Consider the following 15,534-nt stretch of genomic DNA (forward strand, 5'->3'; position numbering starts at 1 on the left):
TTATGAAATTATTATATTGTCTCGATTCTTGGTAAGTGTACAAAGTTTAAAATGCATATGTCCGTTTAAAGTTTGTCAAAATCGAGGCCAAAAAAGTCGGTTACAAATATATAAGTGGAGCTAATAAAAGCGTGTCAAAAAGGAAAAATGATATAAAAAGCAGGAGGACCTAGGCTAGCTTCGAACCCGTTTCTCATAATGTGGTCTAGTTCAACGGCATCATAGAGTAATTAGCTGAAAAGTGGCATATTTGAAAAATGCAATGAAATGAGTATATGCACATTCAAATCCGAAATTTTGAGAGTAAACTGGAAATTTCGTTTCAAAGAGTCAAAATTTCCGAGGAACAAATAATGAAATTGTGACCTTTTTATAGATTTTCAGACAATGGACAATTTAATTTGCTCTTTGAACTGTTATCGTCTAGGGAAATTATATCGTTTTTCAAGTATAATCATCGAACGCCAAAATAATTCGCGAGGTGTGCCATTTCCTCCGATCACAATGTACATCCACTCGTATAAATGAAACAAATTTCACCTTCAAGTTTTACATACCACTATAAACGATACAGAAGACGCCTCGGGCTCTCCGAAATATCCTGTCGAAAATAAGGTTCGTGCTCTTTTGGAATTCTTCTGCCCACTTTGTTTCTTCACTTTTGTACCTGCACTGTTCACTTCTTTGACAGCATGCCATTTCTGTCAACTACACTCACTCGATCCGAAAAAAATTAATTGATTACTCGAGGTATTTTTATTAGTGGTTTCATTATGGATTGACTTGATGCGTCATGCTCCTTGTTAGCGCACAGTGTAGATTTGGTGTTTTCGAAACGTTTATGTATGCAGCTGGTTTCCTGCATAGTCCGATCATATTGGACAATTGATGCTTGCTCCAATTGAGTATTGTCCTGAAACAGTTCGTTCAAATGGAATAAAAAACCATGTAATATTGTTATTCGTGTATGCAAAGATTGCATACATTACCATGGACCGTCAACTGTTTTCCGTTCTTTCGAATGTAATTAAAAAACCATGTAATATTGTTGTTCGTCTATGCATTTACATTTTATCTTCGCCAGTCAACCTCCTCTTGGATATTGTACATGCAAGGTCTAAGGCTCAAATACTACGATATTAATCGAATATGTACATTGAAAAAATATTTGTTGTGATACAGGATGTTCTACAAAACCGTGGCCAACAAGAATGCTTAGGTTTTTTTAATGGGCTACCTATCGGGCGCGTCCCCAGGTGGTGGATAGGGGAACGGCCAGGGGACTGGAGTCCTGGCCAGTGGCAGAAATTAGTAGGGTGGGGAGAACTAAAACTCCCCAAAAGCCTTTGTGAAACATGCCACCGTGGACCAGCCTACCCAAGCTGAGGTGTTCCCCATTGGGGAACCGAGCGAAACCTCATTGTAATCAGCCTTCCTCTGGTAATGCGGGGCTCTGCCAGATGTGCTCCTTGCTACTCGTGGGAACACACATGAATGAAACAACAGAGGCAACAAAAACAAAAACCAATCCTGAGGCTGGACAGAAGTGCTCACCCCAATGTAAGGCGGTGGCTGGGGATGAACAGAAATGTCCACCCCAATCTACCGCTTGGAATGAGGCTGGACATAGCAAATCACCTCGTGATGTAATAGAAAGGCCAAGGCGTACGCGCATTTGCGGCGCCGAAGCCAAAAGGAGAAAGAGAGCGAAGAAAGCAGGAGTGGCAGCAATATAAGTGCACCCTCCTCCTCCCTCACTCCACCTCTAGCAGCAAGGGCACTTCCTGCGGCAGGCGCCAAGAGCTCCGCCTTGAATGAAGGTGAGGAACCAGCTGCCCCTGCAGGAAAGCCCCCTCACTTGTGCACCTCCACGGAAGGAACCCCAAGAAGGTAAAGGAAGCCGCACAACGACAATAATGTCGTTGCACATTCCAAAACCTTCGCGGAGGCCACCGTGAGACATATCAAGGTTGCCAAAGAGAGTGTGTGTTCAGCGAATCTTGGCCTGCCAATATAAAGGAGATGCCTCTTAGTGACCAGTCCACCTTCCTGGAGAGGACAGGATGGACGATAACCTAGGAAGACAACTCCTCGGGAGGATGTACAATTGGTCACATGTGGCCTAAGTGGTATGGGTCTACACTCACCTCCCCTAATCTGCAGATAAAGAAGCTCTACATTGTGTCAATTTTCAGTTATACAACACATACAATACTTTTTTTATTCCTTCTAGATCATACAGTTATGGTGTAGGAAACGTCAAATACAAGTATATTCATAACAACAATATGCAGATTAAAATATAACGAAGTAACATCAAGTAAAAAACAATTATAATATACAATATATAAACAAACAAATACAACTGGCATATTCTTCGTTGAAACTTATTTATGGGCACAAACACATACTCACGAAACAGGCGAAAACAATTTTCTGTGATGCACTGGTTTTATCGCACTTCAACTACTTGGATACTTTATATGGGCCATGTTTAACCAAACAGTATGCTCAAAAAATACAGAAAGTACAAAACTCGTGTCTACGGCTCATTCACGGCATCAGGAAATATCAAAGAATATCCCATAAGTTACGGGATGCGGGGTGGATCACAATGGAAAATAGACGGATATTGAATGCTGCTAATTTATATAACAAAATTATACAAACCAGAACGCCACCTTATCTGTACAGAAAAATCACTTTTCGTACTGATGTTCACAATCTGAACATCAGATTTAAGGGTACTCTTACCTCACCTAGTTTTAAAACTGAATTTTTCAAGCGATCTTTCAGCTATAATATATGCCAAGTGATCAACCTGTTACCAAAAGAAATAAGAAATTCAGAACTTTCTGTTTTACGGAAAAGATTCAAACTCCTTCTGTTCGAAAGCCAACTTTAAGTATAAACTGCCCAACCGTATACATTTTTCATCATTATGGGACCAGAATAAGTCTCAGTAATGGATGTCTTCTCCAGCATCCTAATAGATATTTGAACAATCCCATTTTTTTTTCATGTATTACTTTCTTTTTGTTTTAGCTCAGGTAGAATCTTTTTGAGGTTGAGTGGAAGAATAACTCAGTAGCACTTGTGCTAACTGAGTTGAACTTCGCCTTTTGTTACATCAGCAACTAGCTCCGTAATTTATTTAAATATTTGTATGTAACTACAGCTGGGAAACAATAAAGACGATTATTATAATTATTATTATATACATTCAAATACATACAAGTAATACACACATTATGTACGGTCACTTTTATAGAAGTCTTCCACTGAATAAGTAGTCCGATCAATTAAAAATTAATTTTTTGATATCGGAAACATTTTTTAGAGCAGTAGATAGACAGGCCAAAAAGGGGAATTTTCATAGGTTGAAGTCCTATGTTGTTTAATTTTAATTAAATTTCCTGATTTTGTGGAATATCGATGGCACTGAGAATTAGAGTCGTAGTCATTCCTATTTTTCCACGTATAAATCAAACAACCATAGATATAAATTGCTGGGAGAGTCAAAATTGAATTTTGTTCAGATGAGGGCCAACAAAATTCGATTCTATCTAGATTAAAAATTAGGAGAATTCTTTTCTGAGCTATAAAAACACGATTCGCTCCTGTACAATCTCCCCACAAGTCTATTTTTCTACTAGAAACATTTATTATTGATAGTATTATTTTCTCTCTTCACGAGGATATCATGCAAGGAAGAAGTGTAAATGATGACAATTTAATGTGTCCTGAACGAATTTGATTTTATTGATTTTTAAAAAAACGGTGGTCACAGAAATACCCTGCCCATAAAAGATAACACAACATTTTTGGAAAAAATTGTTTTTTTTCAACATAATCTCATTGCAGCTCTATACACTTTTCCCTGTGATGTTCAATAACTTCGATACCGTTTTTATAATAATAACTGTCTTGCTGCTCAGAATAGCCATTAACTACCGACATATCTTTTTCATCATTGGAAAATCGTTGACCACTGAGCCATTTTTTCAAGTTTGGGAAGAGAGAACAATCCGAGAGGGCTAAATCTGGCGAATAAGGTACAAGAGGTAGCAATTTTGGCCTACAGGTTGATTTTGGTCATAGCGATAATAGATTTGTAAGCTAGTGCATGGTCTTGATGAAACAACACTTTTTTCTTAGCCAATTGCGGCCGTTTTTGCTTGATGTCTTCACTCAAACATTGCAATGAGTTCGCATAATATACTCGTCGTCGATAATTTTACCTTTTTTAGGATAGTCAATCGAAATTATCCCACGCGCATCCCAAAAAACCCATGCCATGACCTTGCCTGCAGATGAGAAGGTGTTCGTTTCCTTTGGAGCCAGCTCTCCCTTTTGAGACCACTGTTTTGATTGTTCTTTTGTTTCTGGTGTAAAGTGAAGGACCTGTTTCATCCATGGTTATGAAACGACACAAGAATTGTGCTTTGTTGCTGAGAAACTTCGCTAAACATTCAATTGAAACATCTTCACGACACTGTTTTGCTCGAGTGTGAGCAAACGCGGCACCCATCTAGCACACAGCTCTCACGCGTCCCAATTTTCAGATAATATACGATGTACCACACTTTTTGAAATGCATACTGAGTCTGTTAGCTCGCTCACTTTCAGTCGACGATCATTCAGTACCGCTTTGTGGATTTTCTTCACCGTTTCTGGAGTCATCACCTCATTTGGTCGACTACTGTGATGCTCGTCTTAGCAGCTCGTATGGCCTCGTTTGAACTCTGCTCCCAATATTTTACTGTTGTAAACGAAGGAGCAGACTCACCCAGAGTAGACTCCGGTTCAGCTTTTATAATGGTTGGGTTGAGGCCTTTCAAATAAAAGTATTGTACCACATAACAATGACCAATTTTTTCCATTTTCACTAATTCACCGAAAACGTTGGCTAATGATGGCTACCAAGCAATTACTAAACAAGGCAGCGTCTTCAAACTTGAGAGATATGCTTTATAGTTTGGGCACTTTCCACTACAGTAATATTTTTCAAACAACTACCGCCTTTTCTAGGTCAAGCCGGGTACTTCTGGGACCACCTTCTAGTAAACTTTGTTTCTGTTGGAGGACTCCTTGTAATGCATCGAATGTATATAGACAATCAATTGATAATATAAGAACAGAGTTTGTGACGGTCGGAGTCACGATTGAAGAGAACAAATTTCGAGCTTGTTAGCCTTTCTTCGAATGGAACCAGAAGTACCAAATGTTTCGTCTCTACTGGCACAGGCATCATCAGTGGTATGTGCGTTAACTGTGAGAACGAAGGTTATATTTCAAAGTCTTAGCACCGACTGACTGCTGTGGGTCAGTGAGTCAGATTCAATAATTCTTCACTGTCACGTTTTAGACTGTTGTTATGGTATTCTTATTCAGACTTCATTATAGTTTTGAATTACTGGATGTTCAATTGGATTGAAGTTTTGAAAGATTGTTCTTTTCTTCCTGTGGAAGAATTAATTAAAAAATAATGGTTCACGAATACTGTATGGCGCCGTACTGTAAAAATACAGCACCAATAAACATGTTTATGGAAGTAAACGCCATTAGCACTTGCAACATTAACCAAATAATAAGCGTTGTGATGTATGTTTTGAAGAAAAAACAATACGTATTTATTGTTCAAAGTAAACAAGTGAATATATCTTTGTAATGGTTTTACTGGTATTGGAACGTAAATAACAAAAGTTTCAACAAAAATATTGGTCATTTAGTCCATAATTTTGTTCATTTCAGAAATACTGTACGATGCCGTACTATAAAAGTATCACCATGTCTACACCAAGAAAGGTGTTTATGAAAAAATAGGTAACAAGTGAAAATTTTACAGTACATAAATTATTGTTCCAAAGATACAAGTAAATATATCTTCATGATAATGGATAGAATAGTCTTACTGGCAATATCGCGACATGTCTCTAACCTATTGATTGTTCAGTCCATACTTTTAAATTGAGGTCATTTCGGAAATACTGCGGTATGGTGCCGTACTGTAAAAATATCACCATCTCTACACCAAAGGAGGTGTTTATGAAATAAAACGCTACAAGCAGACTTGTAACGCCAACGTTATCGTGTAAGCATTACACAGTACCAAATTTATTTCTCGAAAGATACAAGTGAATATATCTTCAAGATAATGAATGGAATAGTAATGGTATTTGAAGGAAACTAACGAGGTATTCATAATGTTTCCATAATGTTTGATTTGGTTATTTCCGAAATACTGTATGGTACCGTACTGTATAAGTACCACCAAGTCTTCACCAAGTAAGGTGTCTATGCAAGAACACGTCGTAAGCAGATTTTCAACTTAAATTAGACAACGGTGTGATATATATTTTGAAACCTAACCTAACCTATTGGATAGCTGTTTAGCTCATAATTTTGAATTGGGATCATTTCGGAAATACTGTATGGTGCCGTTCTGTAAAAATATCACCATCTCTACACCAAAGGAGGTGTTTATGAAATAAAACGCTACAAGCAGACTTGTAACGTCAACGTTATGGTGTAGGAATTACGCAGTACCAAATTTATTTTTCGAAAGATACCTTCAAGATAATGAATGGAATAGTAAGTGTATTTGAAGGAAACTAACGAGGTATTCAACTAACCTATTGGTCATCTATTCCATAATGTTTGATTCGGTTATTTCCGAAATACTGTATGGTACCGTACTGTATAAGTATCACCAAGTCTTCACCAAGAAAGGTATCTATGAAAGAACACGTCGTAAGCAGATTTTCAACCTAAATTAGACAACGATGTGATATATATTTTGAAACCTAACCTAACCTGTTTAATAGCTATTTAGCCCATAATTTTGAATTGGGATCATTTCAGAAATACTGTATGGTGCCGTTCTGTAAAAATATCACCATCTCTACACCAAAGGAAGTGTTTATGAAAAAAAACGCTACAAGCAGACTTGTGACGTCAACGTTATGATGTAAGAATTACGCAGTACCAAATTTATTTTTCGAAAGATACAAGTGAACATATCTTCAAGATAATGAATGGAATAGTAAGGGCATTTGAAGGAAACTAACGAGGTATTCAATTAACCTATTGGCCATCTATTCCATAATGTTTGATTCGGTTATTTCCGAAATACTGTATGGTACCGTACTGTATAAGTATCACCAAGTCTTCACCAAGAAAGATGTCAATGAAAGAACACGTCGTAAGCAGATTTTCAACCTAAATTAGACAACGATGTGATATAATTTGAAACCCAACCTAACCTAACCTAACCTATTTAATAGCTGTTTAGCCCATAATTATGAATTGGGATCATTTCGGAAATACTGTATGGTGCCGTACTGTAAAAATATCACCATGTCTTCACCAAAGAAGGTGTTTAATTCCCATGAATTATTATTCGAAAGATACAAGTCAACATATCTTTATGATGATAAATTGAATAGTTTTACTGGCTTTTGAAGGAAACTAGCGAGATATTCAACTAACCTATTGGCCGTTCTGTCCATAATTTTGAATTCGGTTCATTTCAGACTAGTTACTTTGACGTTGCAGATTTCGTGGGGAATTTTTAAACCTCGTTTACCCGGCCTAGTAACCATATAGGACGGGCAGTGTCAAATATTTGATGGCAGACGATATATTCCGTATAGTTCGAATCCAAGCAGGTATGTAAGGAGTGTCCATCACGTATTTGGTGACATTGTGGGGAGTTACAGGACATAGAGTTTCACACCGTGCATGATAAATACATCACGCACATGGAAGCCGCATTGCATTCGAAGGTCGCGAATAAAAAAAACGATTTTTCAAATGGTGATATACTTACAAATCGTGATCGAACTACATCATCATCGGTTGGGTATGTTTTTATAAACGTTTTGATATCAGAACTAATTCAAGACTGCGTCTAATGTAATGATGAAATGAAACAGATATTGAAACAGATTGCGAAGAAAATAACTGTTATTCTTGTGCAAGAGAATATATTCCATTAAAAAGGATTTCAACTCGCTCAAAATACCTTTTGTCTCAGATTTTTCTCTGAACGTGTACAGTGAAACTAGGCGGAGCAAAAACTGAAAAATGCGCCCCACCTCATTCATATTTTTTTTTACCTTCATTATCAGCTATAATATCCCAAGGACATTGATAACTAACGAAATAATTTTATCACAGTTTTCGAAAGCACGTTATTTGGTAACATCCCGACGCCGAAGGCGGAGGGATGTTACCTAAAATAACGTGCTTGAGGAAGTTGTGATAAAATTATGAGTTATTTATCAATGTTCGAGGGATATTCGGTGAGAAAATTTTTTGCAATTCGAACAAAATTATTTATTGAACACACAGTTATTAAAAGAACAATTCGTATAATGATATTCCGTTGATCTTGCTGTATTTGCCTCGGTTACTGCATAGGTGTTTCCACGCATACTATTGATTATTTGGTTATGATGTTCCTGATCAATATTCAAATAAGGTTTTATGGAATTTCCATTATTGTGCCCAGTAATTTTCAACAATTGCTGTACTTGAACTCCACTCTTAGCTAGTTGACTGACTGCAGTTGCTCTATTAGAGTGATGGGTTATTTTCCTCTGTTTTGTATCCTAGCCAATTGCTTCAGCAGAAGATTTCGTCCATCCGTTGATTATATTTCTACCCAGAGGCATATTGTCATACCGGTTATCGCTTCCTGTCTTCCAGTGACAATTTGGCCTTAAAAATAGTCTATTTGTCTTGATATTTGTGCCTCGTTTTGATAATAATTTAATGAATAATCTGACAGGACAAGCATTGTTATCACTGTTTTGAACTAACCATTTGCTAGAGGCGAAGTTCTTTGAACCCCCTTGGCAGGTTTTACTGAAAATTGGATTATATTCTATCCTATTAGTTGGAGATCCATTGTTGTCCTTTTCGATATGAAAATAATCAACTAAGCAAGCAGCACCTTCACCACCTCTCCAAGCCAATTCCACCGCTGCTATGTGATAAAATTTGCGTAGGAGTCCTATAGGGGTATTTTCATCCCAAAAGTTTATAATTTTACTCATTTCATTTGAAGTTAATGGTACTGAGCTTGTTTTGCGTTTAGTGGGATCTGTTTGTAAATTTCTTCGTGCTGCGTCGCGTGCATTCCGCGCTTGTTTGAATGCAACACTTTTAAAGGGGTCTAGCATGATATTATACTCCTTGTAATACTTTTCTTGTAATAATTTGCTTGTTATATTCCATACGGTTTTAACAGTAGCCTCCTTAAACTCTGTGCTATCCTTTTTTCTCATATTAATCGCCCAATCCTTGAGTATTAATGCAAGCTCTTCGAGAGTACGATTTCCATCCAATTCATATTTTCTGGCGTCACAAAACTCCATAAATATTTTCCAAGTGTATTTTTTACTATTGACAGTATTTTTTGGTGTATTTTCTTCAATGATTTTGTCAATTGCCGCATCATTTTGAACACCAAAGCGAGGAAGTGACATTTTCGAAATAAATTGAATAACTGAAATGTCAAACAACTTTATTGTGTTGGTTGCTTAGCAATGTCATGACATAAGTGATAACTACCCGTGAAAACTATCCATGGGTAGTTATCAGTGTAATGATGGTTTCATTGGTTATTTCGACACACATGACTAGAAATAGACAAATTTGATAGGATAAATTTTTTGGCAAAAAATTTTCTTTATAATTTCAGCTATCAGATGTCCAATAATTTGGACATAGGCCTTCTGGATATAATGCATCCATCGCTGTTCTTTCTGTGTTGAGCCTATTCATTTACAGATATAAAGTGTGTAAAAGCCAAATGGAATAAATTCATTATTTCGGTTACGATACATATTTTAACAAAATCCCGAAACACGTCAAATTTAAATTATAATTTCAACGGAAAAATGCTACCCCTACCTTCAACCCCCGTCGAATGACAGGTACAACACCAAATTTTTTAAATGGGAAATATAGGCTTGTGATATATCTGGTATATCGTTTGAAAGGTCTCTTCATTCTAAATTCAAAAATGTTATCGCTTCTAAGTTTATTGCAACAATCAGCATAAAATAAATTAAAATCATGTGGTTACCGAAATTCTATTAAATACACTCCAAAGTTATTGCAATATACTCAAAACTCATTTCATCTTGAGGTATTGATGATAAGAAAGTAAGCAAAAACCATAGCAATGTTCTTTCTGGATGGTATCCTTCAAAAAACTGTAAATAATTTCCGTGGCAACGTTGGCTTAAAACGCCTTGTCAATTTTTTTTGTATGTTACAACATTAGTTGTCATTGTTGTAATATTAGTTTGAAGTTCGTTAACTTCAAGTCTGACAAATGGTTAGATTAACGGAAATACATAAAATAACAGTTTTACAAATGATTGGTAACGGATATGAAACCGAAAACAAAAGGAAGTAGCTCGCCTATTTCATAAGAAATTATTTAATTCACCGCCCATATCTCTAGGAATAATAAGCAAAATGGAGAAGCAGTTTCGCGAGCTTGGTCATGTGAGGCAGATAAAAAAGCAGCTGCCAATGAGTGATGAACTCAAATTAGATGTGATGCTCGAGTTTGAGGAAAACCCACATACATCGAATAATCAGGCATCCACTACATTCAATGTTACCCATACATCGACAGTAAACATATTGAAAGAAAATAATGCATCCCTATAAAATGATACCTACTCAGGAGCTCATGGAAGACGATTTTGAAAGGAAAACTCATTTTTGTGAGCAAAAGATGGACATGTTGGATAACAATATTATTCAGTTAGAAGACGTTATGTTTTCTGATGAGTATACTTTGTCTCTTAACGGTCATGCTAATCGGCAAAATTACCGTTACTGGTCAAGGGAAAATCCTCACTGGATGAAAGAAGCAAACACACGCAATATCCTCAAGAGGTTAATGTTTGGCAGGGATTGTAGGAAACCATATCGTTGGTCCCTTTTTCATTGAGGGAAACTTGAATGGCGATAATTATTTGACACTACTTCAAAATGATGTCATTCTAAGTTTAGCAAATTCATATTCTGGAGCCTTCAAGTTCCAGTGAATACGATATAGTTTCATCAAGATGAAGCACCACCACATTACCAAGTTAATGTCCGGCAATACCTCGATACAACATTTCCCAATCGGTGGATAGGGAGGCGAGGATCGATTGAATGGCCAGCGCGATCACCTGATCTTTCATCATTAGATTTCTTTCCATGGGGATATGTAAAGAGCAATGTATACAAAACTAAACCTTCAGATTTGAATTACTTAAAAGAACGAATAACGCTTGCAATTAGGTCGGTCACGCCTGATATGTTAAATAATGTTAGAAGACAGTTTCATTTGAGATTGGGATTTTGCCAAGACGTTCGCGGTGAACATCTACTTCGTCAATATCCATAGTTCTTTTTCGTACTCAACATTTCATTACGTTCTGCATTACATTTTAGTTTCAGGAGTTTGATAAAATAACCGAAATAATGACTTTATTCCAGTTGGCTTTTACACACTGTATAATCTAGCTTGTAATTGGTAAAATCTATTGATGATTTGTATTATAATGAAGTGTTTCGAAGTAAAATGTCAAATTGTGGAAAGTTATTGACAAAAACATTTTGATTTCTCCTAATAAACCTTCAGAATGGAATTAATATATTAATTATTCAAAAATCATCATTATGATAACGACATGAATGGATTGATATCCCATGACCAAATTGGTTTGTTGAAATTTACATCTGTCACTATTATACTCAATAGAAGTCCATTTTGCATATATTCCAGTATCTATTATAGCTATTAGATTCAATCACCACAAACACTATATTAAATACTTTTTGTATGGAAATATTTTCTGATAGAGAATAGATTTCCATAATTTATAGATCGATGTGAATGAAAAAAACTATCCGAAAGCTAAGTTTATCGAATTCAATCAACTGACTAGGAATTCTCCTAGAAATGATGTTAGAGAAATAAAAATGTAGAATCAGAAATATTATTACTGAACAACAATTCTATATTTCATGACAATTTTTTTGAACGTTATTTTATTTATTTATTTATTAATTAATTCAACGGGAAAGCCAATTTACAAAAACATATTAAACAAAGTGTGAGGAACTACAAAGTATTTTTGATCATGTCTGATGTCTACATTACAATTTACAATTTTACAAAACATTCAGCAAAGTGTGAAATAAAAAATATTGATAAATCCTTATGTTTAGTGATTATATAACTAAAATATGAATCAATTCTGTTGCTTACAAGAAGAAAGATGTAACAAATCTGGTACTTACAAAGAAAATGGTAAGGTAAGAAAAACTTTCAAAACGCTATAGCCTTTTTGATTGATTTTTAAAGACCTGAAGTGATACATTGAACAGATCTAAGTTATTATGATATTGATTTCCCAGCTTCAAAATACGAGGCATCGGACTGTTCAAAGCATAATTGGTATGGAAATAATATATATGAAAAATGTCAGGATTTCTCGTATCTTTTTGTTTAATATGAAAAGTTATTAGTTGAAGTAGCTCAGGGCAGTTTATTTCACTGATATGTACACATATTCATTTCGTTGAATACCAAAGTGAAAAGCACAATTCTTTGAGAATTTATTTTGAACATTCTCAATCAAATCGATATTTACATTATAGTATGGATCCCATATAACTGAACAATATTCTAGAATGGATCTTAAGAAAGCACAATATAAAATATTTTTTTGTTTTATTTGAAAAATCAGAAGAAATTCTCAACACAAAACCCAGCATTTTGAGACTTTTTGCCACAATTTCTGATACTTGAAGATCAAAATTAATTTCGCCATCAAATTTAGCTTCCAGATCGCGAATAAATGTTTCTCTTTTAAGAGAAATATACAAATGTGAAGAAAAAATATTAGGTTATTTCAAAAATCGTCTGATATTTGGGATGAGATATATTTACACTTATTGTCGTATGAGTCATATGACGTAATATGCACAGCCCTTTTTATAAAAAGGAGCCAAGTTATTGATTTTGGATATATGCTCAATGTACCCGTAAAACCAATGAACTTTTGATTATTGATTCTGTTACATTTCCCTGGTACACCCACACAAACCTATACGTACCACAGAGCAAGAACTAATATCTGTCTCTCGAATAAAAGTTATTCAAATGTCATTCTTTTAATAAATCAGGCAGTCTACGAATTCGTGAAACATCAAATGGGCGGTAAGGGCCATAGAAGTTGATATTCAAGTGAGGAGGCGGAAAATGCTCAGGTAGAAAGTGAACGTTTTTTACTTTATCTTCCGAAATCTTGAGCAAAATCTTAACGTCAACGGTGTACACACCCTGCAGCTATCAATGCGAGGGCAGACAGGTAGTTTGTATGAGTTTGACTGGAATTTCGATTAATAATAGTGTTTAGTGTTTTCTTCTACTTATGAGCCGAAGTTGAATTGGACACAACCCTTCACTTTATATACTGATGTCCCTAACTTTGATGAAAATCCTTTTCATTTTGACTGAAATCTATACAATAGGTTTTCTATTGCACTTATCCCTACTTAATATTATAATTATATAATCATAATATTATAAATGCGAATGTAAGTTTGTTTGTTACGGTTTCAAGCGAAAACTACTCAACCGATCATCATGAAAATTCATACACATTCTTGGAGGTATTAGAAGTAACATAGAATACTTTTCATAAAAAAAAATTATGTATGAAATAAAAATTGTTTGTCAAAAAAACTCAAAATCTAGCTACTTTAACGTCATCTAGCATTCCAGTAACGAAGTTCCAACCCTTAACACCGTGATACCATCGCACTGTATTATTCACAGTCACGACAATATCCAATCCAATCTAATCCTATTGACTATAGTTCCAGCTGTTTGGAAATTTTCTATATTCATTGTTATTTTCTTCTGTCATTTTTCTTTTTAGGTTAGGTTAGGTTATCTTCATGAATTGTAAGAAATGAAAATTATTTATTTTTGTTACAGTGAAATATACAGGGTGTAACTAAATAAGTGTAAAATCTTTGAGGAGGTGATTCCTCATCGAAAAAAAGATAGAATCTTTCATATAAAGAAATTTCATTGGAGCATTTCTTGTTAAGATACAGCCCCTTAAATGGGGTACATAAAATTTGTATAACAATTTTTTTCACAAGCACTAAAAAAGTTACAATATTGAAATTGACCTAACGTTTTGTACTACCAAAAAGACACTTAGCCAGAAATTTATTTGGTTTACCCCATGGTTGTAAGGGGTGGAAAACGCAATCCCTAAAATTTATTTCCTATGTTTTTTTTCGTCTTATTATTTGTTTACCATTTAAAAATTCATTTCCGATAGCCTGTTTCATTCTAAACAAAAAATGTCTCTTGAGTTTTTTGTCCAAAATAAACCAGTTCGCAGCAAAAAATTATTTTACGAACAACTACAGAGATACATCGTCATAAATGCGAAAATACGAAACTAATCTATCTAGTAGGTCGCTATTAGCGATAGTTACAATTAAATTGGTATGACGCTGTCAGTTTGTGAATTTTCGGAAATGATATATACTAATTGTGTGTTGTTGTTCTGTTCTTAATTTTTTACTTTGAAATTCAACTTGTAATTAAAATGGCATACACAAATGAGAAAATGGCTGATACGCATTACATTTACCGTCTGTCACAAGGGAATGGGTTAGAAGCTTCTAGAAGATATGCTGAAATGTATCCTCAACGGCAGCATCCTTCACATAGAATATTTGCTCGACTCCATCAACGATTACAAGAATATGGTTTATTCGACAAAAAAAAACGCAGGATTGTGGTCGCCATCGAGAAGTACGAACACCACAGTTTGAGGAAGTAGTACTTATTTTGATTGAAGAACAACCTACTACCAGTACTAAGAAGATTGCTTTCCAGCTAAATGTTGTTCATGTGACTGTATTTCGAATTTTAAAGGAACAACTCTTATTCCCTTACCATATGCAACGAGTACAGGCACTGTTACCGCGAGACTTTCCGAACCGTCTTGAATTTCGCAGTTGGATGCTGGAAATGATTAGAAGAAATTGTGACTTTCTGAAGACGATATAATTCACAGACGAATGTAGTTTTTCTCGGACGAGATTAATAATTTTCATAATTGCCACAAATGGGCTGATGAAAACCCTCACGCTATTGTCGAAACTAACCATCAAGAACAGTTTTCTCTTAACGTGTGGCTCGGAGTTATTAGGGATGATTTAATTGGGCCGCATTTTCTACCTCCTCGATTGAATGGTGAGACATACGTTCAATTTTCAGGAGAAGTGTATCCAGTAATGCTGGAGGAAGTTCCGTTGGGCGTCAGAAGTAATATGTTTTTTTATGCATGATGGGGCTCCCGCCCATTTTAGTCAAGTAGCATGTCATATTCAACTGAAACATATGCAAATCAGTGGATAGGTCGAGGAGGACCACAGAACTGGCCCGCTCGATCCCCGAACCTCAATCCTCTCGATTTCTCT

This window comes from Leptinotarsa decemlineata, unplaced genomic scaffold (assembly GCF_025532065.1).
Source record: "Leptinotarsa decemlineata unplaced genomic scaffold, Ldec_3_MD MMD2_tig00000882_RagTag_RagTag, whole genome shotgun sequence".
Lineage (NCBI taxonomy): Eukaryota > Metazoa > Arthropoda > Insecta > Coleoptera > Chrysomelidae > Leptinotarsa > Leptinotarsa decemlineata.